Source organism: Mesoplodon mirus, assembly GCF_964341445.2.
Source record: "Mesoplodon mirus genome assembly, contig: HAP1_SCAFFOLD_1895, whole genome shotgun sequence".
In the NCBI taxonomy this organism is placed as follows: domain Eukaryota; kingdom Metazoa; phylum Chordata; class Mammalia; order Artiodactyla; family Ziphiidae; genus Mesoplodon; species Mesoplodon mirus.
Window position 1 is genome coordinate 53,696 of NW_028294446.1, and position 7,812 is coordinate 61,507.

General features: G+C 38.4%; 1 long non-coding RNA gene across 1 annotated transcript; it reads left to right on the plus strand.

Annotated features, from left to right (window-relative positions):
* The first annotated feature begins 719 nt into the window (after positions 1-719).
* Positions 720-2,990, plus strand: LOC309798139. The gene is made up of 3 exons (XR_014292967.1): positions 720-747; positions 1,389-1,539; positions 2,944-2,990. It is a non-coding gene; the product is annotated as an uncharacterized lncRNA (long non-coding RNA).
* Positions 2,991-7,812: the final 4,822 nt, after the last annotated feature.

Genomic DNA, 7,812 nt, shown 5'->3' on the forward strand with positions numbered 1-7,812 from the left:
CTTCTTTCTGTCCTTCTCTTTCTGTCTTTCTCTCTCTCTTTCTATGAATTGGATGGAAATCGCTGATACGTGTTTGGTAGAGTGACGTTTCAAAATGACTCAAATTTTCATCGATAGCAATAATATGTTTGTCTGCTATAACCACACATAAAGAACTGGTCGTTCGACTAATAGCAATCATTTTGCTAGTTTTGGTTTACAATCATGAGTACTTCCATAAAGAAAGTTCAGAGATAAATTCTCTCCGCAGAATCCTAACTGTTCAATTTCAGTACGAATGAGGAAAACATCACATTCTACTCTAACAACGTAGATTTCTGCAGTGAAAGATGATACATTCGGCGAATTAGCACTAGAGAATTCCTGAACAAGTTCTATGTTTGTCAAATCCTAGCGCTCTATATCCTTTTGAGCAAACTCTATCGGTCGGTGTAAGAATGCAGTAGGTAAGACGGTAGTATTCGTCAAACCTTCAGAACGGGTCTTCAGGTTGTTATAGGGCGCGGTTACACTATAGTCAACCTGCGCTATTCGTCCACCCCCATCATCAACCACAAACTTCTCTCTAACAAATGCAATTGTCATCGAAACAATTCGATTTAGTATGTTTTTTCTGTCTTAATTAATAGCACTCAATTTTTAACACTTTAAACATTTAGATGAGTTTCTTGGAGCTAGACAAATCTTGTCCACTCAAAGCGGAACATTTTTCCGGCACTACAACGGCGTTGATATTGGACAAAAACGGTTTGTTTCTATTCATTAATCGATTTCATTTATCCTTTTTTACATTGTTCGAAACTTCCTTGTATCCCTCGATATCAGGTGGTTATGATAGAAGGAGAATGCGGCATGCCTCTTATTACATCTATCACAGTGATAAACAACCATATTCCTTATTGACCATTCTCTAAATATTAATCATGACTTCTTCAATTTCATTTAGTTATTATTTCATATCCAAATGCCATACTTGTGAAGAGAGATGAAATTAAAACAATTACAAGCAACACAAGCAACTATTTGTTAGTGTTTCTTCTTCAAACAAATACGAGGTTGTTAAAATAATGCTGATTTATTAGGCTGACGTTTCGGCGGTTTTGCCTTGTTTAGAGCCTAGAAAGGTCGATTGACATCTATTTACTAAGCCTAACACCCAACAACTTAAGCAGAGAATCTCGAAACCCAAATTTTAATCGCATGAGGAACATCCTTAAATATTCTGATGCTCTCTGAACTCCAAAATCGAAGCTTTTATCACAATTTTGGGTGTCATTTTGTTGAAAATTGGTGTCTCTATCCCATGGTGGCAAGTTGGTGGCAAAATAAAGTCTCCAAGGTTTAATGAAGAACAGGAGGAGAATGATGAGAACTGACGTTATTTTCAGCGACAAAAAGAAGACATAATCTAGGAAAAAAGTTATGGTTTTGTGGAGAAAATTTCTGTCTCTCGCCTTATTAGGCGAAATCAAACGAATGTGTGTGTCGTGTACAAAAACTATGGTTTAGATAAGCATCACTGCCTTATTTCATCTACAGGTCAGTCTTGGTAAAGTGCAGTTTTTCATCCATTCTTTCTTAATCCGCGAACCAATTCTTTGGTGGACGCAGTTGTGAAAGAAATAAGTCGCCTTCTACTTTTTCTCCGTCTCCTTTTTCCACATTCTCTTCATAACACCGAATTGCTATGTATCCAAGCGCACAATTTTGTATTGATGGCGGAGAAAATATCCCGTTCAAGATATAATTTCTATTTCTGGAGCATTTTTAAATTATTACAACATCAGCTGTTTCTTTACAATCTGAAGGGAACATTCCATGGTTGGCATAATTTAGTGAAGGCGATTTCCTTGCATAACTAGAAAGTACACCAATTATATTATATATAACAACTAAAATGTATTATTCCATGTTGTTTTCGAGAATTGAATTTCGAAAGTGTCAAAAAGAAAGTGACGGGCGAGATTGGCTATGTAATAGAGAGATACGAAGAATAATTTTCAGAGAAGACTGAAACACCCGCCCACGGAATTCGAGTGAATTTCGATGAGTCGGACTTCTTAAGAAGGACATTTCATTGTTTGAAAGAAAACTGGAAATATGGACAATAGTAGGCATAGATGGTGAACGTGTAAACGAAATGAAGAGGTACTCGTCTGGTCGGAGGTCCATACCAATATAGCGCCGCGCGCGATGTCCTGTGGAGGACGTGTTCCCCTGTGACCTAAATCTTCCGTTTATGGTAGACCTACAATGACCATGCACTCTATTGCGGTTATACGATTCATAATTATATAGCTTATAAAGGCATGCTGTAGCGCAGTGGTTAGAGGTGCCCTGCAATACACAATGGATTCGATCTCGTGGCCCGGGCTTATCAAGCCTTTCTCACTCAAGTTTTCCGGGTCGGAAAATTGGCACCAGAATTGAAGTCGAATGCATCCCTCAGGGATTGACCAAGACCAGCCGCTTTATCATTTATCCTTTTATAAGTCTTGGTGTAACTATTTTTCAAACGGCTTCTTCTTTTAAAGCATTTTAATATTTATCAGCATTGCACAACAATCACGGATCCCCTTTAAGTGAGTGACTGAAACTGATTATTTGTGAAGCTACACGGTGCAACAAAGGATTAAACACGCAAGCAAAATGTAAACTCGTTTTTCTTGTATATGTTCTAACAATGCATCTTGTTCGAATGATGATTATCTATAATAATCGGCAACGTTCGGCTCAGCGGTTGGTCAAACAAGTCGACGAAATTCACCAAAAACTCCAACGAATTTACCCGGCATTAATCGACAGAAAGGGACCAATCGTTCTCCACGATAACGCACATGTGGTACTATCGGCACTGCAACGGTTGAACTAGCTGTGTTACAAAACTGTGCCTCAACCACCGTACTCCCCAGAATTTTCTCGTATCGAGTGCCACTTTTTCAGGCATCTCAACAACTTTCTGTGCGAGAAATGCTTCAGAAACAATGCCGATTCCGAAGTGCCTTTAACGACTTCTTCGCCTCCAGAAGTCTAGGAATCTATGCAAACAGAATAATTAAACTTGTTTATCGTTGCCAAAAATGTGTAAATTCCAATGGTTCTTAATTAGACTAACAAAATTTATTTTGAGCTGAGATATGCCACTTTAACAATAAAGGTTGAAATACGACATTAATTACCGAACAACCTAATATATGATATGAGCTGTGGCTAGATTCAAATAGACAGCTGTGATTAAATGAACAAATATGTTTGATTGGATCCGATTTGAATCCTGCTCTTTAATTCATCTAAAAGCTAGAAGCAAGTCACTAGCACTTCTGACGGGAGATAAGAACGAAAAATGGTGCTAATATAAGCACACGCTAGTTGACTTTAAGTTATATTTGATATAAATGATATTACGGTGATGCTAAAATAATAGAAATTCTGTCACTATGAAATCTTCGAAAGATCCTCGATAATAGCTTTTCTTTCCTTAGAGCTGTTTTATGCCATTGTAAAGTTCATTCCTAGTCAAAAATTTGTCATATGATGCTTTCTCGATTCTCTATTTACAGTTTTCTTAGAGCGTTTTAAGTGTGCTTCTGAGGCATAGAAATAGCGTTGTTTTGCTTTATGAATTCGAAATTGAAGCAATGGTAGTATCTCAATATGTCATAAGGTAACAATGGACCAGTTGAAAACTTCCAAACGCCCAGTACGCATATGGTTATTTCGCACCGGAAAAGTGAGAATTCATGAAGTCGAAGTACGTCTGTCAACAAATATCGACGACTACCTGAAGCCATTAATCGGAGATGAATTACCACAAAGTATTCGAAGGTCTTAGAAAAACTTTTTATCCACAAGTGAACAATCATTCGTCATTTGGAAGGCACTGAAAAGGTTAAAAAGCTCGCGTAAGTGCTGCATGACTTAAATAAATAGTAGTGATATCATTGCTACGAAGTCTATTTGCTTCCTTCACGCAACAAAAACAACTCATTTTTCGACCATGTTATGAAATGCGATGAAAACTGGATCGTATACGACAAAATGTTTGGCGCAGTGATTTGACCGAGAATAAGCTCATAGACATTTTCCAAGGCTTATTTTCCACCGAAGGGGAATGCGTAGTGAACTGGTAAAGATGCTGTTCAATAAGTGTGAAGCCCTGGGTTGGCCTCACTACAGGCCAACCAAACCTTCCATCCAACCAGTGTTGAGAAATTGGTACTAGAATGGTCAAGGAACTCCCTCCATTCCAGAAAGGCTGAAGACTGACTGTAGTGAAGACACTGAAAACAAAAAGAAAAAAAAGAACAAAAAAAAAACACGTTTTAGCACGATCAGACAATAATTTCACGGCATTCATATTTATTTATTTATTTACATAATCCGACATCACACATGTACCACATTTGAGCAGTTCCCAAAATTTTTTGTAAGTGTTTCTTTATTCTTTGCATCGATAATCCATGAATGTCCTTAACTTTTGCGCGTTGCTTTGGCTTCCATTCGGCGATTTTTGGTTTCTATTATGAGTGCGCGTGGCGCAGTGGTTAGAGGTGTCCTGCAAAGCACTTTTGATTCTATTCAACGTCTAAGCTCAACAAGCCTTCCATCCCTCCGGGTTGGCAAACTGGTACCAGAATTGTCTGGGAGGATAAAAACACTGACTTGAAACATCGGCTGGCCCCAGCAAGTCATTGTATAGGCCACATATGCATTCAATCACCTCTGCGATGTCCGATGAAATCAAATGCATTGTGTATCCCTCATAGATTACTCAACACCAACCGCTATTATTAACGTCGTTGAATGCTAGTTGAGTCGATTCTCACTCGAATTCTGGGATAGTGGTGTTAGGACGCGACCTGTTCTTCATCACAGGCAGTCGCTAGTTTTGAAGATTGGAGGGAGCGGGTCTCAGATAAGTCTGGTATCAATCTCCCGATTCCGAAGGGTGTGTAGCATATTTGGTGGCGCGAGGTGGAATCGGACAACCACCTCGTATCGTAAAACGATGTCGTTATGAACGGCATCAGGACAACTGGGCTACTTGCCCATTCATAAAGAATGCAGAATGGAATCCTACAAAAAATGCAGCGTATTTATCCAGACATGGGCAATAGAGAGATCATATCTTCTTGCATGACAAAACCCCATCACACATTGCACAACTAACGCTGCCGTAACCAAATGGGTTGTCCTACACAGCCCTGCCCAACTCACTATACTAATCCAACATCTTGATGACCAAATAATGTTTTTCAACCCTACTAGCTGAGAAAATCTTTAACAACCGAACCGATTCTAAAAATGCTTTCAAAATATTCGACGCTTCGAAAGCTTCAAAGTTATCTGATCCTAGAGTAAATAAATATGTACCTTGTTGTAAAAATATTTAGATTCCAAAGGCCATTGTTTTTATTGATAAAGCTTTTTGACCTTAAGGTACATACTTAGAAAAGGTTAAAGTCTATGAAAGCGCATTTACTTTTGCACTAAGTAAATACAGTTGAGCATGAATCGGTCAGTCGATTAATCGTTGTAGTAAATATCGCCAATGACTACAGTCTACCATCTGTGACGAACACCTGAGAAAGCCTTGGTACGATCATGCAGTGTTTACGGGTAGAACCATGCTCATGTTGCAATCAGCATTTCAATGAAGCGAGAAGTCAACGGGTCCTCAAACCCGCAATCGAACAAACCGGACAGTCTCTGGAGCAGATATATAAGATAACAAGCGAATAGAACGGTAAATTGAACAACGAGAGCAAGAACCGCTTGTCTACGACTTCTGCAAAATGTTGGTATCCAGACGCAAAGTTAGCTAGGATCACCTCCGTGTAATAGTCAACTCAGCAAGGAATACGCAGAGTAAGCAAAGAATCTAGAATTTCACCAACTACCGCCTAATGATGGATATAACGACAACGATGTCTTGAATTTGATTTTGAATTGAAATTTGAATCTTAATTTTCATAATTTCTATCCGCAGAATGATCTGGTTCTTTCAGAAGAAGAATTTTTGCAGTTTATGTCAATTTCGAACCACTTCTATATCTATCAAAAATCTACTTCAAAATTAGAGCCTGAGCCATTTGGTAGCTTTGCGTGCGAGAATTATGTGTAACAAGTTATTCTCACTTATTGAAAGATCATGGGCAACGTAAAGAAGGCAATATCAAATTTCAAAGTTGGTTCGGAAACTTTGCACACTCAGGACCGGTTTTAGTGATTTTTTCAGTCAAAGCTCTTCTATCAACTATTGCAATGCTTATTGTTTCTCAATATATTCCATTTATTTATATTGCATTAATGCTGGTAGCACAGTTGTAATGCCGTTCATATGCAAGTAATTCGATAGCACCACGGGTTCACAAAGCTTCCTATCCCTCCGGGGTCAAAAAATTGGAACCAGACTTGTTTGCGACCCCTTCGCTCTCTTCGATCCGCAAAACCTGTGATGAAGAAACCGAAACACCCCAGCACGGCTATCCCAGGATTCGAAAGGGAATCTACACGACCAGTATTCAATAACGTTTACAAAAAGAGGATAAAAATTGCTCTAGTGGCAGTCTAATCCACACACAAAAATTCTAAGACTTTCATGGATGCCGAATGTGAGCAAACGAATCGAATGCAAGAAGTGTTGGAAATCTCATAATGTGGTACACGTGATGTTTGGTCGTAGTATGAAAGAAAGAAAATATTGATTGACTTACCAGCCCAGTGAAAACGATGAAAGCCTTTGTCGTCTCCTTTTAACTAATTCTATTAGAATTGCTTGCCTCATATATCTCTAGTCATGATGCCCCATCTCAGGAGTGCGGTTTTAAAAAATTCGAAAAATTTAGAGTTCTAAAAATGGTGTTTAACTATTAATGTTTGTATATTAGCCAAAGAGCAATCTTTTGACACTACCTTATGCTTCTTATTTAATCATATACTATTCCACATTTAAATGTCATCTAGTGTATTATCATGAGTTCGGACATCAAGCCCCATATTACATTAAGCCCATCAAGCTTCCCATCCCTCATGGATCGGAAAATTGCTACCAGAAATCTCGGATCCGCTAAGCTAACTTCATCCAATTTGAAAGCACTGGCGACTGCCGGCGATGAAGAAATCGGAAGAAATCGGAACGCCCTAGCACGACTATACCAGAATTCGAGGGAGAACCAATGCGAGCAACAGCGTTCATAAGGAAGATTGAAATCATCTGAAGCAGCTGAGCTCACATAGAAAACTGGAAGATCTTCGTGGATCATGGATGCATTGAAACGAATCGAATGCATGTTTTGCAATTAGCACAATGCGATACATGTGTATACATACATACATACATACATACATACATACATACATACATACATACATACATACATACATACATACATACTACACACATACATACACGCACACACCCGCACACACACTTGTACCACAGCAAGCAGTTTTTACTCAGCCGTTTAGAATGTCTCTACTTTGTTATACACATACTTTACACTTACACTTTGATTCTTTTGCTGATTATGTTCTTCGTTTGCGTACACGTTTATCCTCTCTAAAGTATTTTCGGACATTGAATCAGCTCTGTCAGAATGTGAAAACTAAGAAAAACTCTTGAATCTCTTCTCGAGCAATGATTTTCATTCTCTTTGACGAGAGAAATTACTAGAAGAGTGATCATTTCCGATAAATTAGAGAATATATCGCTCATCATTGATGTATTTATTCACTGTTGAAGAGAATGTGTGTTTGATCTGCAGAATAACTTTCAATCAAGAAAAAGCGAAGAAAAAAACTTTATGCTTC